At 43.1% G+C, this 21164-nt stretch overlaps 1 pseudogene; it reads left to right on the top strand.

The window, feature by feature from the left end:
- Positions 1-21164, top strand: part of LOC147118717 (uncharacterized) — a 128234-nt pseudogene that overhangs the window by 35171 nt on the left and 71899 nt on the right.

Raw genomic sequence — 21164 nt, forward strand, 5'->3', positions numbered from 1 at the left:
GTCACTGTTTATATTACACTAGACCCTGTCTCTGTTTATATTACACTAGACCCTGTCACTGTTTATATTACACTAGGCCCTCTCTCTGTTTATATTACACTCGATGCTGTCTGTGTTTATATTACACTAGACCCTGTCTCTGATTGTATTGCTCTAGACCCCGTCTCTGTTTGTATTAAACTAGACACTGTATCTGTTTATATTACACTACACCCTGTCTCTCTGTATATTATACTAGACCCTGTCTCTGTTTAAATTAACTGGGCCCTGTCTCTGTTTATATTACACTTGACCCTGCCTCTGTTTAAATTACACTAGACCCTGTCTCTGTTTATATTACACTTGACCCTGTCTCTGTTTATATTACACTTGACCCTGTCTCTGTTTATATTACACTAGGCCCTGTCTCTGTTTATATTACACTAGGCCCTGTCTCTTTTTATATTACACTTGACCCTGTCTCTATTTATATTACACTACACCCTGTCCCTGTTTTTATTACACTTGACCCTGTCTTTGTTTATATTACACTACACCCTGTCTCTGTTTATATTACACTAGGCCCTGCCTCTGTTTATATTACACTACACCCTGTCCCTGTTTATATTACACTACACCCTGTCTCTCTTTATATCACGCTACACCCTGTCTCTGTTTATCTTACACTAGACCCTGTCTCTGTTTATAATACACTAGGCCCTGTCTGTGTTTATATTACACTAGACCCGGTCTGTGTTTGTATTACACTCGACCCTGTCTGTGTTTGTATTACACGAGACCCAGTCTCTGTTTATATTACACTAGGCCCTGTCTCTGTTTATGTTACACAAGATCCTGTCTCTGTTTATATTACACTAGACACTGTCTCTGTTTATATTACACTAGACCCTGTCTCTGTTTATATTACACTGGACCCTGTCTCTGTTTATATTACACTGGACCCTGTCTCTGTTTATATTAAAGTAGACCCGGTCTCTGTTGATATTAAACTAGACCCTGTCTCTGTTTATATTACACTAGACCCTGTCTCTGTTTATCTAAGACCAGACCCTGTCTCTGTTTATATTACACTAGACCCTGTCTCTGTTTATATTACACTCGACCCTGTCTCTGTTTATATTACACTAGTCCCTGTCTCTGTTTATAATACACTAGGCCCTGTCCCTGTTTATATTAGACTAGACCCAGTCCCTGTTTATATTACACTAGACCTGTCTCTGTATATATTACACAAGGCGCTGTCTCTGTTTATGTTACACTAATCCCTGTCTCTGTTTATGTTACACTAGACCCTGTCTCTGTTGATATTACACTAGACCCTGTCTCTGTTTAAATTACACTGGACCCTGACTGTATTTATATTACACTGGACCCTGTCTCTGTTTATATTACACTAATCCCTGTCTCTATTTATATTACACTAGGCCCTGTCTCTGTTTATATTACACTAGACCCTGTCTCTGTTTAAATTACACTGGACCCTGACTCTATTTATATTACACTGGACCCTGTCTCTGTTTATATTACACGAGACCCTGTCTCTGTCTATATTACACTAGACCCTGACTCTGTTTATATTACACTAGTTCATGTCTCTATTTATATTACACTGGGCCCTGTCTCTGTTAAAATTGCACTAGATCCTGTCTGTTTATTTTACACTAGACCCTGTCTCTGTTTATATTACACTAGGCCATGTCTCTCTTTATATTACACTGGACCCTGTCTGTGTTTATATTGCACTAGACACTGTCTCTGTTAAAATTGCACTAGACCCTGTCTGTTTATATTACACTAGGCCCTGTCTCTGTTTATATTAAACTAGACTCTGTCTCTGTTTATATTACACTAGACCCTGTCTGTGTTTATATTACACCAGACCCTGTCTCAGTTTATATTACACAAGGCCCTGTCTGTGTTTATATTACACTAGACCCTGTCTGTGTTTATATTACACTGGACCCGGTCTGTGTTTGTATTACATTACACCCTGTCTGTGTTTATATTACACTAGACCCAGTCTCTGTTTATCTTACACTTGGACCTGTCTCTGTTTATATTACACAAGACCCTGTCTCTGTTTATATTACACTAGACCCTGTCTCTGTTTATATTACACTAGACCCTGTCTCTGTTTATATTACACTGGACCGTGTCTCTGATTATATTACACTGGACCCTGTCTCGGTTTATATTAAACTAGACCCTGTCTCTGTTGATATTAACTAGACCCAGTCTCTGTTTATATTACAATAGACCCTTTCTCTGTTTATATTACACTAGACCCTGTCTCTGTTTATATTACACTGGACCCTGTCTCTGTTTATATTACACTAGACCATGTCACCTATTTTTATTACACTAGACCCTATCTCTGTTTATATTACACCAGACCCTGTCTCTGATTATATTACACTAACGCATGTCTCTCTTTATATTACACTAGACCCTGTCTCTGTTTATCTTAGACCAGACCCTGTCTCTGTTTATATTACACTAGACCCTGTCTCTGTTTATATTACACGAGACCCTGTCTCTGTTTATATTACACTCGACCCTGTCTCTGTTTATATTACACTGGGCCCTGTCTCTCTTTTTATTACACTAGACCCTGCCTCTGTTTATATTACACTTGACCCTGTCAATGTTTATGTTACACTAGACCCTGTCTCTGTTTATATTACACTAGACCCTGTGTCTGTTTATATTACACTAGGCCCTGTCTCTGTTTATATTACACTGGGCCCTGTCACTATTTTCATTATACTGGGCCCTGTCTCTGTTTAAATTGCACTAGACCCTGTATCTGTCTATATTACACTAGACCCTCTCTCTGTTTATATTACACTAGACCCTGTCTCTGTTTATATTACTCTAGACCCTGTCACTGTTTATATTACACTAGACCCTGTCACTGTTTATATTACACTAGACCCTGTCTCTGTTTATATTACACTAGATCCTGTCTCTGTTTATATTACACTAGACCCTGTCACTGTTTATATTACACTAGGCCCTGTCTCTGTTTATATTATACTAGACCCTGTCTCTGTTTATCTAAGACCAGACCCTGTCTCTGTTTATATTACACTAGGCCCTGTCTCTGTTTATATTACACTAATGCATGTCTCTGTTTATATTATACTAGACTCTGTCCCTGTTTATCTAAGACCAGACCCTGTCTCTGTTTGTATTACACGAGGCCCTGTCTCTGTTTATATTAGACTAGACCCAGTCTCTGTTTATATTACACTAGACCAGTCTCTGTATATATTCCACTAGACCCTGTCTCTGTTTATCTAAGACCAGACCCTGTCTCTGTTTATATTACACTAGACCCTGTCTCTGTTTATATTACACTAGACCCTGTCTCTGTTTATATTACACTGGGCCCTGTCTCTCTTTTTATTACACTAGACCCTGTCTCTGTTTATATTACACTTGATCCTGTCAATCTTTATGTTACACTAGACCCTGTCTCTGTTTATATTACACTAGACCCTGTGTCTGTTTATATTACACTAGGCCCTGTCTCTGTTTAGATTACACTAGACCCTGTCTATGTTTATATTACACTAGGCCCTGTCTCTGTTTAAATTAGACTAGACCCTGTCTCTGTTTAATTTACACTAGGCCCTGTCTCTTTTTATATTACACTATACCCTGTCTCTGTTTAAATTAGACTAGGCCCTGTCTCTGTTTATATTACACTAGAACCTGTCTCTGTTTATATTACACTGGGCCCTGTCACTATTTTTATTATACTGGGCCCTGTCTCTGTTTATATTGCAATAGACCCTGTATCTTTTTATATTACACTAGACCCTCTCTCTGTTTATATTACACGACACCCTGTCTCTGTTTTTATTACACTAGACCCTGCCTCTGTTTATATTACACTACACCCTGTCTCTGTTTATATTACACTACACACTGTCTCTCTTTATATTACACTACACCCTGTCTCTTTTTGTAATACACTAGACCCTGTCTCTGTTTATATTACAGTAGACCCTGTCTCTGTTTAAATTACACTGGGCCCTGTCTCTGTTTATATTACACTTGACCCTTTCTCTGTTTATATTACACTAGACCCTGTCTCTGTTTATATTACACTGGACCCTGTCTCTGTTTATATTACACTAGACCATGTCACCTATTTTTATTACACTAGACCCTATCTCTGTTTATATTACACCAGACCCTGTCTCTGATTATATTACACTAACGCATGTCTCTCTTTATATTACACTAGACCCTGTCTCTGTTTATCTTAGACCAGACCCTGTCTCTGTTTATATTACACTAGACCCTGTCTCTGTTTATATTACACTCGACCCTGTCTCTGTTTATATTACACTGGGCCCTGTCTCTCTTTTTATTACACTAGACCCTGCCTCTGTTTATATTACACTTGACCCTGTCAATGTTTATGTTACACTAGACCCTGTCTCTGTTTATATTACACTAGACCCTGTGTCTGTTTATATTACACTAGGCCCTGTCTCTGTTTATATTACACTGGGCCCTGTCACTATTTTCATTATACTGGGCCCTGTCTCTGTTTAAATTGCACTAGACCCTGTATCTGTCTATATTACACTAGACCCTCTCTCTGTTTATATTACACTAGACCCTGTCTCTGTTTATATTACTCTAGACCCTGTCTCTGTTTATATTACACTAGACCCTGTCACTGTTTATATTACACTAGACCCTGTCTCTGTTTATATTACACTAGATCCTGTCTCTGTTTATATTACACTAGACCCTGTCAGTTTATATTACACTAGGCCCTGTCTCTGTTTATATTATACTAGACCCTGTCTCTGTTTATCTAAGACCAGACCCTGTCTCTGTTTATATTACACTAGGCCCTGTCCCTGTTTATATTACACTAATGCATGTCTCTGTTTATATTATACTAGACCCTGTCCCTGTTTATCTAAGACCAGACCCTGTCTCTGTTTGTATTACAGGAGGCCCTGTCTCTGTTTATATTAGACTAGACCCAGTCTCTGTTTATATTACACTAGACCAGTCTCTGTATATATTCCACTAGACCCTGTCTCTGTTTATCTAAGACCAGACCCTGTCTCTGTTTATATTACACTAGACCCTGTCTCTGTTTATGTTACACTAGACCCTGTCTCTGTTTATATTACACTGGGCCCTGTCTCTCTTTTTATTACACTAGACCCTGTCTCTGTTTATATTACACTTGATCCTGTCAATCTTTATGTTACACTAGACCCTGTCTCTGTTTATATTACACTAGACCCTGTGTCTGTTTATATTACACTAGGCCCTGTCTCTGTTTAGATTACACTAGACCCTGTCTCTGTTTATATTACACTAGGCGCTGTCTCTGTTTAAATTAGACTAGACCCTGTCTCTGTTTAATTTACACTAGGCCCTGTCTCTTTTTATATTACACTATACCCTGTCTCTGTTTAAATTAGACTAGGCCCTGTCTCTGTTTATATTACACTAGAACCTGTCTCTGTTTATATTACACTGGGCCCTGTCACTATTTTTATTATACTGGGCCCTGTCTCTGTTTATATTGCAATAGACCCTGTATCTTTTTATATTACACTAGACCCTCTCTCTGTTTATATTACACGACACCCTGTCTCTGTTTTTATTACACTAGACCCTGCCTCTGTTTATATTACACTACACCCTGTCTCTGTTTATATTACACTACACACTGTCTCTCTTTATAATACACTAGACCCTGTCTCTGTTTATATTACAGTAGACCCTGTCTCTGTTTAAATTACACTGGGCCCTGTCTCTGTTTATATTACACTTGACCCTGTCTCTGTTTAAATTACACTAGACCCTGTCTCTGTTTATATTACACTTGGCCCTGTCTCTGTTTATATTACACTAGGCCCTGTCTCTGTTTATATTACACTTGACCCTGTCTCTGTTTATATTACACTACACCCTGTCTCTGTTTATATTACACTAGACCCTGCCTCTGTTTATATTACACTACACCCTGTCTCTGTTTATATTACACTACACACTGTCTCTCTTTATATTACACTACACCCTGTCTCTTTTTGTAATACACTAGAGCCTGTCTCTGTTTATATTACAGTAGACCCTGTCTCTGTTTATAATACACTAGACCCGGTCTGTGTTTGTATTACACTAGACCGTGTCTGTGTTTATATTACACTAGACCCAGTCTCTGTTTATATTACACTAGGCCCTGTCTCTGTTTATGTTACACAAGACCCTGTCTCTGTTTATATTACACTAGACACTGTCTCTGTTCATATTACACTAGAACCTGTCTCTGTTTACATTACACTGGACCCTGTCTCTGTTTATATTACACTGGACCCTGTCTCTGTTTATATTAAAGTAGATCCTGTCTCTGTTGATATTAAACTAGACCCTGTCTCTGTTTATCTAAGACCAGACCCTGTCTCTGTTTATATTACACTAGACCCTGTCTCTGTTTAAATTACACTGAACCCTGACTCTATTTATATTACACTGGACCCTGTCACTGTTTATATTACACTAATCCCTGTCTCTGTTTATATTACACTAGTTCATGTCTCTATTTATATTACACTGGGCCATGTCCCTATTTTTATTACACTGGGCCCTGTCTCTGTTTGTATTACACTAGGCCTTGTCTCTGTTTATATTACACTCGACCCTGTCTCTGTTTTAATTACACTGGACCCTGACTCTATTTATATTACACTGGACCCTGTCTCTGTTTATATTACACTAGACCCTGTCTCTGTTTATATTACACTAGACCCTGACTCTGTTTATATTACACTAGTTCATGTCTCTATTTATATTACACTGGGGCCTGTCCCTATTTTTATTACACTGGGCCCTGTCTCTGTTTGTATTACACTAGGCATTGTCTCTGTTTATATTACACTAGACCCTGTCTCTGTTTAAATTACACTGGACCCTGAATCTATTTATATTACACTAGACCCTGTATCTGTTTATATTACACAAGGCCCTGTCTCTGTTTATATTACACTACACACTGTCTCTCTTTATATTACACTACACCCTGTCTCTTTTTGTAATACACTAGACCCTGTCTCTGTTTATATTACAGTAGACCCTGTCTCTGTTTAAATTACACTGGGCCCTGTCTCTGTTTATATTACACTACACACTGTCTCTCTTTATATTACACTACACCCTGTCTCTTTTTGTAATACACTAGACCCTGTCTCTGTTTATATTACAGTAGACCCTGTCTCTGTTTATAATACACTAGACCCGGTCTGTGTTTGTATTACACTAGACCGTGTCTGTGTTTATATTACACTAGACCCAGTCTCTGTTTATATTACACTAGGCCCTGTCTCTGTTTATGTTACACAAGACCCTGTCTCTGTTTATATTACACTAGACACTGTCTCTGTTCATATTACACTAGAACTTGTCTCTGTTTACATTACACTGGACCCTGTCTCTGTTTATATTACACTGGACCCTGTCTCTGTTTATATTAAAGTAGATCCTGTCTCTGTTGATATTAAACTAGACCCTGTCTCTGTTTATCTAAGACCAGACCCTGTCTCTGTTTATATTACACTAGACCCTGTCTCTGTTTAAATTACACTGAACCCTGACTCTATTTATATTACACTGGACCCTGTCACTGTTTATATTACACTAATCCCTGTCTCTGTTTATATTACACTAGTTCATGTCTCTATTTATATTACACTGGGCCCTGTCCCTATTTTTATTACACTGGGCCCTGTCTCTGTTTGTATTACACTAGGCCTTGTCTCTGTTTATATTACACTCGACCCTGTCTCTGTTTTAATTACACTGGACCCTGACTCTATTTATATTACACTGGACCCTGTCTCTGTTTATATTACACTAGACCCTGTCTCTGTTTATATTACACTAGACCCTGACTCTGTTTATATTACACTAGTTCATGTCTCTATTTATATTACACTGGGGCCTGTCCCTATTTTTATTACACTGGGCCCTGTCTCTGTTTGTATTACACTAGGCATTGTCTCTGTTTATATTACACTAGACCCTGTCTCTGTTTAAATTACACTGGACCCTGAATCTATTTATATTACACTAGACCCTGTATCTGTTTATATTACACAAGGCCCTGTCTGTGTTTATATTACACTAGACCCTGTCTATGTTTATATTACAGTAGACCCGGTCTGTGTTTGTATTACACGAGACCCTGTCTGTGTTTATATTACACTAGACCCTGACTCTGTTTATATTACACTAGTTCATATCTCTATTTATATTACACTGTGCCCTGTCCCTATTTTTATTACACTGGGCCCTGTCTCTGTTTGTATTACACTAGGCATTGTCTCTGTTTATATTACACTAGACCCTGTCTCTGTTTAAATTACACTGGACCCTGAATCTATTTATATTACACTAGACCCTGTATCTGTTTATATTACACTAGATCCTGTCTCTGTTTATATTACACTAGACCCTGTCTCTGTTTATATTACACTAGACCCTGTCACTGTTTATATTACACTAGACCCTGTCGCTTTTTATATTACACTAGACCCTGTCTGTGTTTCTATTACACTAGACCCTGTCTCTGTTTGTATTACTCTAGACCCTTTCTCTGTTTAAATTACACTGGACCCTGAATCTATTTATATTACACTAGACCCTGTATCTGTTTATATTACACTAGATCCTGTCTCTGTTTATATTACAGTAGACCATGTCTCTGTTTATATTACACTAGACCCTGTATCTGTTTATATTACACTAGATCCTGTCTCTGTTTATATTACACTAGACCCTGTCTCTGTTTATATTACACTAGACCCTGTCACTGTTTATATTACACTCGACCCTGTCGCTTTTTATATTACACTAGACCCTGTCTGTGTTTCTATTACACTAGACCCTGTCTCTGTTTGTATTACTCTAGACCCTTTCTCTGTTTGTATTACACTAGACCCTGTATCTGTTTATATTACACGACACCCTGTCTCTCTTTATATTACACTAGACCCTGCCTCTGTTTATATTACACTACACTCTGTCTCTGCTTATATTACACTAGACCCTGTCTCTGTTTATATTACACTAGACCCTGTCTCTGTTTATATTACACCAGACCCTGTCTCTGTTTGTATTACACTAGACCCTGTCACTGTTTATATTACACTAGACCCTGTCTCTCTTTGTATTACACTAGACCCTGTATCTGTTTATATTACACGACACCCTGTCTCTGTTTATAATACACTAGACCCTGTCTCTGTTTGTATTACTCTAGACTCTCTGTCTGTAATTAATATCACACTAGATCCTGTTTCTGTTTACGTTACACTCGACCCTGTCTCTGTTTATATTACACTAGACCCTGTCTCTGTTTATATTACACTAGACCCTGTCTCTGTTTATATTACACTAGACCCTGTCTCTGTTTATATTACACTCGGCCCTGTCTGTGTTTATATTGTTCTAGGCCCTGTCTCTCTTTATTTTACACTAGATCCTGTTTCTGTTTATGTTACACTCGACCCTGTCAAGGTTTATATTACACTAGACTCTGTCTCTGTTTATATTAAACCAGATCATGTCTTTGTTTTTAATACACTGGTGTAGCGGTTCGTGTAGATCGCCACTAATTAAGGGAGTTTGAGTTCGACGAACTATTAACAAGTTGTTTATTTACAGGAACAGACTCATTACATCAGGTAAGATGGCTGACTGTACGAGCACCATGGTATAGGTCTTGTCGCAGCGGGCACTCCACGAGGGCTGAGTTCGCAGTCCTGTGGAGAGCATGAAGATGTACTCGCGTTCATTTTGTGACGTCATCACGTTTTTTGCGTTTTCCGTGCTAAGGGCGTCGCGTGATGCGCGTCGTTGCGTCGCTGGCCGTTGACGCCGAAGTGGGGAGCGGGAGCTGGAGGCCAGGCTGAGCTGGTGCTTGCCGCGGGAGCGGAAGATCGCATCACTCCCGTTCGCTGGCCGATGCGGTCGAAGACGCTAGGCCGGGCTTTGCCAGCGGCCGTCCAGGAAAGCCGCGTCGGGCCGTCAGCCGCCGCACGCACGTCACGTCGTACGTGACGTCAGCACCCTAAGGCGCGTCTTAAAGGGGCAATGGCCCCAACAGGTAAGTTAAAAGGGTAACGGCCCCAAAAGGTTAGTTAAACATACAGTAAGGTAAGCTAAAGGAAATTATGTGTCTTTATGTAAGGTACAACCGATGGTACCGCCACACTGATTTATATTACACTACGTTCTGTCTCTGTTTATATTACGCTAGACCCTCTCTCTCTTTAGATTACACTAGACCCTGTCTCTGTTTATATTACACTAGACCCTGTCTCTGTTTATATTACACTAGACCCCATCTCTGTTTATATTACACTAGACCCTGTCTCTGTATATATTACATTAGACACTGTCTCTGTTGATATTACACTAGACCCTGTCTCTGTTTAAATTACACTGGGCCCTGTCCCTGTTTATATTACACTAGACCCTGTCTCTGTTTATATTACACTAGACTCTGTCTCTGTTTATATTACACTAGACCATGTCTCTGTTTATATTACACTGGGCCCTGTCCCTGTTTATATTACACTAGACCCTGGCTCTGTTTATATTACTCTAGACCCTGTCTCTGTTTATATTACACTAGACACTGTCTCAGTTTATATAACACTAGACCCTGTCTCTGTTGATAATAGACTCGACCCTGTCTCTGTTTATATTACACTAGACCCTGTCTCTCTTTATATTACACTAGTCCCTGTCTCAGTTTATATTACACTAGACCCTGTCTCTGTTTATATTAGACTAGACCCCATCTCTGTTTATCTTACACTCGACCCTGTCTCTGTATATATTACACTAGAGCCTGTCTCTGTTTAGATTACACGAGACTCTGTTTTTATTACACTAGTCCCTGTCTCTGTTTATATTACACTGGACCCTGTCTCTGTTTTTATTACACTAGACCCTGTCTCTGTTAATATTACACTGGACACTGTCTCTGTTTATATTAGACTAGACCCCGTCTCTGTTAATACTACACTTGAACCTGTCTCCGTTTATATTACACTGGGCTCTGTCCCTGTTTATATTACACTGGGCCCTGTCTCTGTTTATATTCACTGCACACTGTCTCAGTTATTACTGCACTAGACCATGTCTCTGTTTATATTACACTACACCCTGGGTCTGTTTATATTTCAATCGACCCTGTCTCTGTTTATTTTACACCAGGCTCTGTCTCAGTTTATATTACACTACACCCTGTCTCTGTTTATATTACACTAGACCCTGTCTCCGTTTAAAATACGCTAGGCAATGTCTCTGTTTATATTACACTAGACCCGGCATCTGTTTATGTTACACAAGACTCTGTCTCTGTTTATATTACACTAGAACCTGTTTCTGTTTATAGGACACTGGGCCCTGTCTCTGTTTATATTACACGAGACCCTGTCTCTGTTTTTATTACACTGGACCCGGTCTCTGTTTATATTACACTAGGCCCCCTCTGTTTATATTACAGTAGGCCCTGTCTCTGTTTATGTTACACTAGATCCTGTCTCTGTTTATATTACACTAGAACCTGTCTCTGTTTATATTACACTAGACCGTGGCTCTGTTTAAATTACACTAGACCCTGTCTCTGTTTATATTACACTAGACCCTGTCTCTGTTTATATTACCCTGGGCCCTGTCTCTATTTTTATTACACTAGACCCTATCTCTGTTTATGTTACACTAGACCCTGTCTCTGTTTATATTGGGCCAGAAATTCGTGACCAAATGCGTGAGTACGGTCTGGGTACTCACGCATCTGGCCGTTGGAAATGCCGGCGTTCAGCATGCACAGCGCATGCGGGGAACGCCGGCATTTCCAGTCTTCGGAACGAAGGGGTTCATAGGCACAGCGCGTGCGACTGCACAGGCAGCGCCTGCGCAGTGAACTTCGTCGATTTCATTCATGGATTCAGTGATGGTAAGTCCTTACATGTTACACTTGAAAAAAGCATGTGTAAAGTTGTTCCAAGGCTGCGGAGGAAGATATATTTTATCGTGGAGCTTCTGAAAGGCAATATTTTTGTTTGGGAAAGGGAGGGAAGTTATTTTAAGAAATTTTAAGTAAGTTTTAAAGTTTAAATTTTTTTTTAAACGGGTTTTCAGAACGGTAGGTAGAAGGAGCAATTGTGGCTGTGTGAATTGAATGTGAAAATGAGTGTTCTAAAATGAGTAATGTAACATTTCCAGCACTTTTAAGAAAGAAACTTTTCATCAGTACTAAGTAATTATGCATGTATGTCCGCATATATTCCTTTACGTATATGTATGTATGTTTTATATTCCTTTACTTATGTGTACGAATGTATGTTTTTAATTATGATTTTCCAATAAGTTGCTTTCTCTGAAATTCATAATTAAATAATACATTCATACACATAAGTAAAGGAATATATACATAACACGCAAAGGAATATATACAGACATACATACTTTCAGAAGCTCCACGATAAGAAATATCTTCCTCCACAGCCTCTGGAGCAACTGTACCCATGCTTTTTTCATGTGTAAGTTGTAAGGACTTGACCTCACTGAAAGCATGAATGAAAGCGGCGAATTTTACTGCGCATGCGTTCTGCCTCTGAACCCCTTCATTCAGAGGACAGGAAATGCCGGTTTTCCCCGCATGCGCTGTGCATGCTGAAAACCGGCATTTCCTCTGGCCAGACACGTAAGTACCCCGACCGTACTCGCGCATTTGGAAGGGAATTACTGGGCCAACATTTTACATGTCAATAAAATGAAAAATTTAACAATTGCACGATTTGCCCCCTCGCATCTGCGACTGAGGGTCCAAGGAGGTGCATTGCGCAAGAGGTCATCGTCGTACGTATCCTCACACTGTTCCCTTTCGGGAACTGTATGAAGTGGTGGAAGGATTTATGGCCGTGATTAACGCTCATTCCGTGACCGTAACCATCTTTGAATCAGCAATTAGGGTGGTTAGTCCTATGGTGTGAGTGTTTTACGGGCTCCCACAACCCATCTGAGGCGGGGGGGCCACCCACACCCACAGACACAAGTATCCCGCTGGATGTCCACCCAGAATTTATAGTTGGAGCTCCGGCTCCACTTGCCGGGACTGTCTGGAGTGGGGTTCGAAACCCTACTCCTTCTGGCCCAGCGGCGGGGATGCTTACTGCTACGCAAAAGGCCCACTCCGCACAAAAGGTGACACCCATACGTTTCCTGCACCTTTTCCCTCCCCGTGACTGGAGCCCTATGCTGCCACTTGAAAGACCAAGATATCATCTGCCCTTTTTGCGGCGCCTTTGACTTCTCATTACCAATGATGAGCAGGCGCTGCGCCTCCACCTCCTTGAGGAGATTGCTGAGGTCATCATCAGTTCAATTGTGAGTTCTTTTAATGCCGTGAATTGTGCTCATTCCAGCCATTTCACGTTGCTAATCGGATTGGGCCTTTGGCATAGCGGTAGGATCCCCGCCGCTGGGCTAGATCAGGTGTAGGGTTTCGAACCCCGCTCCAGACAGTCCCAGCAAGTGGAGTTGGAGCTCCGGCTCTAAATTCTGGGTTGATATCCAGTGGGATATTTGCGTCCGTGGGTGTGGGTGGCCCCCCCTCCTTGTATAGCTTGTGGGAGCCCGTAAAACCCTCCTGCCATAGGACTAACCGCCCTAATGGCTGGTTCAAAGATGGTTACGGTCACGGAATGAGCGTTAATCATGGCCATAAATCCTTCCACCACTTCATACAGTTCCCCAAAGGGAACAGTGTGAAGACACGTATGACGACGACATTGCTAAATAAATAAATGGAATTTAAAAAATTCTTTTAGGGCTTTTAAAAGTCTTTAAATTGCTTTAATTCTGTTTAAAACTACTTCAGATTCTTCAAAATAATGTAAACGTTTTTAAAAGTTTATAAAAGTTACGAAAAGCTTCAAAAAACTTTCAAAAACCTATTTAAACTGCTGCTTTGCATTTAAAAATGCTTAGCAGCTTGGCAGAAACATTGGGGCGTGTCCTGTTAAACTGAGACCTCAAGGGGCGTGTCTCAGTTGCACAGTGCGCTGCAGGCTTCGCGTTGGCTGCACTTCTGGGCGGCGTGACGTCAGATGCTGCCCGGGAGTCAACATTTTAAAACAGCAATTCCAGGCGTCCCTGAAGCTCAACGGCCGGCACGTCGGGTAAGTGCAGATTGGGGGCTTACACACGCGGCAAGCCCCCGACTCGAATTTCTGGGCCATTACGTCAGTCCCTGTCTTGGTTTATATTACACTAGGCACTGTCTCTGTTTATGTTAGCCTAGACCCTGTCTCTGTTTATATTAGACGAGACACTTTCTAATACTTATATTAAACCAGACGCTGTCTCTGTTTATATTACACTAGGCCCTGTATCTGCTTATATTACACTAGAACCTACCTCAGTTTATATTACACTAGACGCTGTCTCTGTTTATATTAGACTAGACCCTGTCTCTGGTTATATTACACTAGTCCCTGTCACTGTTTATATTATACTAGACCCTGTCTCAGTGTATATTACACTAGGCCATGTTTCTGTTTATATTACACTAGACCCTGTCTCTGTGTATATTACACTAGACCCTGTCTCTGTTTATATTTCACTAGACCCTGTCTCTGTTTGTGTTACACTAGACCTTGGCTCTGTTTATATTACACTGGGCCTTGTCTCTATTGTTATTACCTTAGACTCTATCTCTGTTTATATTACACTAGACCCTGTCTCTGTTTATATTACACTAGTCCTTGTCTCGGTTTATATTACACTATGCCCAGGCCTAGAAATTTGGTTGGTAGCACCAGCGATTAGCGCCTAAAGAGCCTGAGAATTGGGGCTTTACCCAATTTTCAGGCAGGCGCAGTGAATATAGCGCCACCTCCCATATTGGGTATCCTTTTAGCGCTGGTGCTAACTCTTTGCGCGTGCCCACGGGCACAGGTAGATCATGACGTCATTTCAGTGTGCAATGCCTTTTTGGCGCCCCGGACCGGATATTCGGTGGCGCCCGCACCCTTCCCGCCTGGCGCTATTAGTGACAGTTGGATGGAGCGTTCCCAGGTCCTTCTCGGACTCGGGGGGCACAATTTAAAGGGGACAGGATTAGTATAAAAGCTGCAGCCATTTGGGCTGGCCATTCTGATCGTTGCTGGAGAGAGTTGCTGACCTTCTGTTGGACAGTAATTTTCTCATTGAGCCTTCGGAGGCACTGGCACTGGCAGCTTGAGGGCCCGGCTCCCGAGCTGGTGATGCAGCATCTGAAAGCAGGGAGGTGGAACAGTGGCGTTAACGAAAGGACAGCTTGGCAGCAAGGGATGCCAGATTGCGGCAAGGCTATGACATGGGTCCACAGTGAGAAAGCATGCTGGCGGGGGGAACAAGTGGAAGGAGACAGTTGTAAAAGGTGAGAACCTTACCATCGCTGTCGACAATGGGGTCGGTAGCTGCAGTGGTAACAGGACCACTCAGGCATCCTCCAAGAATCTGGTGGACTCTCTCCTCAAGATCCGTGAGAGTGACCACTTGTGGAGATCCTCCACCAGTGCGAAGCTGGTCTTTGCCAATCCTCGCCAGCTTGGACTGCAGGGGAAAGGAGGGGAAGTTATGTTACATGATGCCCTGAGTGATCATCCCATGCCCCCCATGGTGGAGGAGCCCTTACATGATGCCCTCAGTGATCATCTCATTCCCCCATGGTGCAAGAGCCCTTACATGATGCCTTGAGTCAAATGTGCATGTGTGTGCCCAGAAAGGGCCATGGGTGCTTGCTGGGAGATGGCCAATGTGTCACAGCACACCCTGTAGCCATGAAGTCAGGTGCAAATGAAGGGATGCAGAAGTTTGCAGAAACAACACTCACCCTCACAACCCGAGTGAGGTCGTTGAATTACTTTCTGCATTGGACAGGGCTCCTGGTCAGCATGCTGCCGGAGTTGACCCTCTGGCATACATCCCTCCAAGCTCGTCAGTAGTCCTCATGATTCGGCCTCCTGCCATTGTCTAGGTAGAGAACATCTCGCCGGCGCTCCACTGCGGCCACCAATTGCTCCAGAGCCTCATGGGTGAAGCGCTCTGCTCTCTGTCTCACCTTCTCCATCTGGTCCAAGTTTTTAGCGCTGGAGAATGGCCTGCGCCGATTCTGAGGCCTGCACGGCACAGAGTGTGGGTGCTGAAGCTGACTGACCCACCACTTTTAGAACTGGCCGGCGCCCGGAAGTCTTGTGGTCATTGGTAATTGAGAGCAGCTGCACTGCACCCGTCCGCTCCGATATTGGGTTGCGCCGGAAGTTTAGCACCTTAGGAGTCCCGTGTAATGCCTGAATTCGCACCTCAATCATCTTTAGGGGCGATGCAACCCAATATCGCGCCAGATGGCGATAAGTTGCGTCTGGCTATAAACTTTACGCTGCACCAATTCTAATGCCCCAAGCGGAGCTATACCCAATTTCTAGGCCCCTGTCTCTGTTTATATTAGACTAGACCCTGTCTAATACTTATATTAAACTGGACGCTGTCTCTGTATATAATATACTAGTCCCTGTCTCTGTTTATATTACACTAGACCCTGTCTCTGTTTATATTGCACTGGACCCTTTTCTCTTTCTATTACACTCGGCCCTGTCTCAGTTGAAATTGCTCTAGACCCGGTCTCTGTTTATATTACACTAGACCCTGTCTCTGTTTATTTTACACCAGATCCTGATTCTGTTTATGTTACACTAGACCCTGTCACGGTTTATATTACACTAGACCCGGTCTCTGTTTATATTACGCTAGACGCTGTCTCTGTTTATGTTACACTAGACCCTGTCTCTCTTTATATTACACTACGCCCTGTCTCTGTTTATATTACACGAGGCCCTGTTTCTGTTTATATTACACTAGATGCTGTCTCTGTTTATATTACACTAGACGCTGTCTCTGTTTCTATTACTCTAGACCCTGTCTCTGGTTATATTACACTAGATCCTGTCTCATTATATATTACACTAGGCCCTGTCTCTATTTATATTAGACTAGACCCTGTCTCTGTTTATTTTACACTGGACCCTGTCTCTGTTTATATTACACCAGACCCTGTCTCTGTTTATATTAGACTAGACCCAGTCTGTGTTTATTTTACACTAGACCCTGTCTCTGTGTATATTACACTCGGTCCTGTCACTGTTTATATTACACTAGGCCCTGTCTCTGTTTATATTATGCTAGACCCTGTCTCTGTTTATATTACACTAGACCCTGTCTCTGTTTATATTACACTAGGCCCTGTCTCTCTTTATATTACATTAGACTCTGTCTCTGTTTATATTACACTAGACCCTGTCTCTGCTTATATTACATTGACCCTGTCTCTGTTTATATTACACTCGTTCCTGTCTCGGTTTATACTACACTAGACCCTGTCTCTGTTTATATTACACTAGACTCTGTCTCTGTTTGTATTACACTAGTCCCTGTCTTGGTTTATGTTACACTAGGCCCAGGCCTAGAAATTCGGTTGGTAGCGCCAGCATTTAGTGCCTAAAGAGCCTGAGAATTGGGGCATTACCCAATTTTAGGGCGGGCGCAGTGAATATAGCGCCACCTCCCATATCCTTTTAACGCCGGCGCTAACTCTTTGCGCGGGCCCGCGGGCACAGGCAGATCATGACATCATTTCAGTGTGCAATGCCCTTTTCGCGCCCCAGACCGGATATTCGGTGGCGCCCGCAATCTATCCGCCTGGCGCTATTAATGACAGTTGGATGGAGCGTTCCCAGGTCCTTCTCGGATTCGGGGGGCACAATTTAAACGGGACAACATTAGTATATAAGCTGCAGCTATTTGGGCTGGCCATTCTGATCGTTGCTGGAGAGAGTTGCTGACCTTCTGTTGGACAGTAATTTTCTCATTGAGCCTTTGGAGGCACTGGCACTGGCAGCTTGAGGGCCCGGCTCCCGAGCTGGTGATGCAGCATCTGAAAGCAGGGAGGTGGAAGAGTGGCTTTAGCAAAAGGACAGCTTGGCAGCAAGGGATGTCAGATTGCGGCAAGGCTATGACATGGGTCCACAGTGAGAAAGCTTGCTGGCGGGGGGAACAAGTGGAAGGAGACAGTCGTAAAAGGTGAGAACCTTACCATCGCTGTCGACAATGGAGCCGGCAGCTGCAGTGGTAGCAGGACCACTCAGATGTCCTCCAAGAATCTGGTGGTCTCTCTCCTCGAGATCCGTGAGAGTGATCACTTGTGGAGTTCCTCCATCGGTGCGAAGCTGGTCTTTGCCAATCCTCGCCAGCTTGGACTGCAGTGGAAAGGAGGGCAAGTTATGTTATATGATGCCCTGAATGATCATCTCATGCCCCCCATGGTGGAGGAGCCCTTACATGATGCCCTGAGTGATCATCTCATGCCTCCCATGGTGCAAGAGCCCTTACATGACGCCTTGAGTCAAATGTGCATGTGTGTGCCCAGAAAGGGCCATGGGTGCTTGCTGGCAGATGGCCAATGGGTCACAACACACCCTGTAGCCATGAAGTCAGGTGCAAATGAAGGGATGCAGAAGTTTGCAGAAACAACACTCACCCTCACGACCCGAGTGAGGTCGTTGAATTTCTTTCTGCATTGGACAGGGCTCCTGGTCAGCATGCTGCTGGAGTTGGCCCTCTGGCATACTTCCTTCCAAGCTCGTCAGTAGTCCTTATGATTCGGCCTCCTGCCATTGTCTGGGTAGAGAACATCGCGCCGGCGCTCCACTGCGGCCACCAATTGCTCCAGAGCCTCATTGGTGAAGCGCTCTGCTCTCTGTCTCACCTTCTCCATCTGGTCCAAGTTTTTAGCGCTAGAGAAGGGCCTGCGCCGATTCTGAGGCCTGCAAGGCACAGAGGTCTAGAAATTGGGTTTTGGCTTAGCCAGGGCTTTAGCGCCGGAAGTTAGTGCCGGCGCTAAGTCCCCTGCGCGCGCCAAAAATTCAGTGGCGCCACGCCCAAACGGCTGCCGGCGCTACTGAAGGGTCTTTGCGGCGGTACATCGGCGCTAACTGCCGTTTCGCGCCGCAATTCCGGCGCTGCGTCACCCGATGCGGTGCGGCAGGCTGGGGACGTGCAGGCCTTCTCCCCCCGTTAAGGAGGAGCTGCCTGCACCCGGCCGCGGCCCGCGCAAATCAGCTTAAAAATGAGCCCGGCACCTCGGACAAGTGCCGGGCTTGCATCTGTTCCGGGGGGGGGGGGAGAAGTCCGGGGAGGGAGCTGCGGCCAGGCGGCCGGCGGGAAAGTGGCCGGCCGCCGCGGGGCCTTTAATGCGCCGGCGCAAACTGGAGTAAGGCACCTCTGCCAGAACGTTGCTTGCGGCTGCCACGGGCGAGGCGGCCGCAACTCAATTTCGGAGTTCGGGCGGGTTACCACGGCAACCGGGACGCTGCGCACACCGATGACGTCATCGGTGCCGGCGCAGCGCTACCGGTGCAACGCCGATTTAGGGCCCCAGGGAATTTTTAAACTGGCCATAACTCTGGCGCTAGTCCCTCTAGCGCCTCAAAAGCGGCGCGAAGGCTAGTGAATTTCTAGGCCAGAGTGTGGATGCTGAAGCTGACTGACCCATCCCTTTAAGAGCTGGCCGGCGCCTGGAAGTCTCGTGGTCATCGGTAATTGAGAGCACCTGCATTGCACCCATCCGCTCCGATATTGGGTTGCGCCGGAAGGTTAGTGCCTTAGGAGTCCCGTGTAATGCCTGAATTCGCGCCTCAATCACCGTTAGGGGCGATGCAACCCAATATCGTGCCAGGTGGCGATAAGTTGCATCCGGCTATAAACTTTGCGCTGCACCAATTCTAACGCCCCAAGCGGGGCTATACCCAATTTCTAGGCCCCTGTCTCTGTTTATATTAGACGAGACCCTGTCTAGTACTTATATTAAACTGGACGCTGTCTCTGTATATAATACACTAGTTCCTGTCTCTGTTTATATTACACTAGTCCCTTTCTCTGTTTATATTACACTAGACCCTGGATTTGTTAATATTACACTAGACACTGTCTCTGTTATTACTGCACTAGACCCTGACTCTGTTTATATTACACTAGACCCTGACTCTGTTTATATTATACTAGACCCTGTCTATATTTATGTTAGATTTGGCACTGTCTCTGTAAACTGCACTCGAACATGTCTCTCATATTACTCTCGACCCTATCTCTTTAATTACTGCACTAGACAATGTCTCTGTTTATATTACAGTAGACCGTGTTCTGTTTATTTTAAACTTGGCCCTAGCTCTGTTTATATTAAACCAGTCCATGTATCTGTTTATATTTCACTGGACAGTTTGTCAGTTATTACTGCACTAGACCATGTCTCTGTTTGTATTACAGTAACCCTGTCTCAGTTATTACTGCACTGGACCCTGTTTCTGTTTGTATTACCCTAGACCCTGTCTCTGTTTATATTACACTGGGCCCTGTCTCTGTTTATATTGCACTGGACCCTTTTCTCTTTCTATTACACTCGGCCCTGTCTCAGTTTATATTGCTCTAGACCCGGTCTCTGTTTATATTACACTAGACCCTGTCTCTGTTTATTTTACACCAGATCCTGATTCTGTTTATGTTACACTAGACCCTGTCACGGTTTATATTACACTAGACCCGGTCCCTGTTTATATTACGCTAGACGCTGTCTCTGTTTATGTTACACTAGACCCTGTCTCTCTTTATATTACACTACGCCCTGTCTCTGTTTATATTACACGAGGCCCTGTTTCTGTTTATATTACACTAGATGCTGTCTCTGTTTATATTACACTGGACCCTGTCTCTGTTTATATTACACCAGACCCTGTCTCTGTTTATATTAGACTAGACCCAGTCTGTGTTTATTTTACACTAGACCCTGTCTCTGTGTATATTACACTCGGTCCTGTCACTGTTTATATTACACTAGGCCCTGTCTCTGTTTATATTATGCTAGACCCTGTCTCTGTTTATATTACACTAGACCCTGTCTCTGTTTATATTACACTAGGCCCTGTCTCTCTTTATATTACATTAGACTCTGTCTCTGTTTATATTACACTAGACCCTGTCTCTGTTTATATTACATTGACCCTGTCTCTGTTTAT

The sequence above is a fragment of the Somniosus microcephalus genome, chromosome 4, assembly GCF_052327205.1.
Source record: "Somniosus microcephalus isolate GS21.2 chromosome 4, FLI_Smic_1.0, whole genome shotgun sequence".
Classification (NCBI taxonomy): domain Eukaryota; kingdom Metazoa; phylum Chordata; class Chondrichthyes; order Squaliformes; family Somniosidae; genus Somniosus; species Somniosus microcephalus.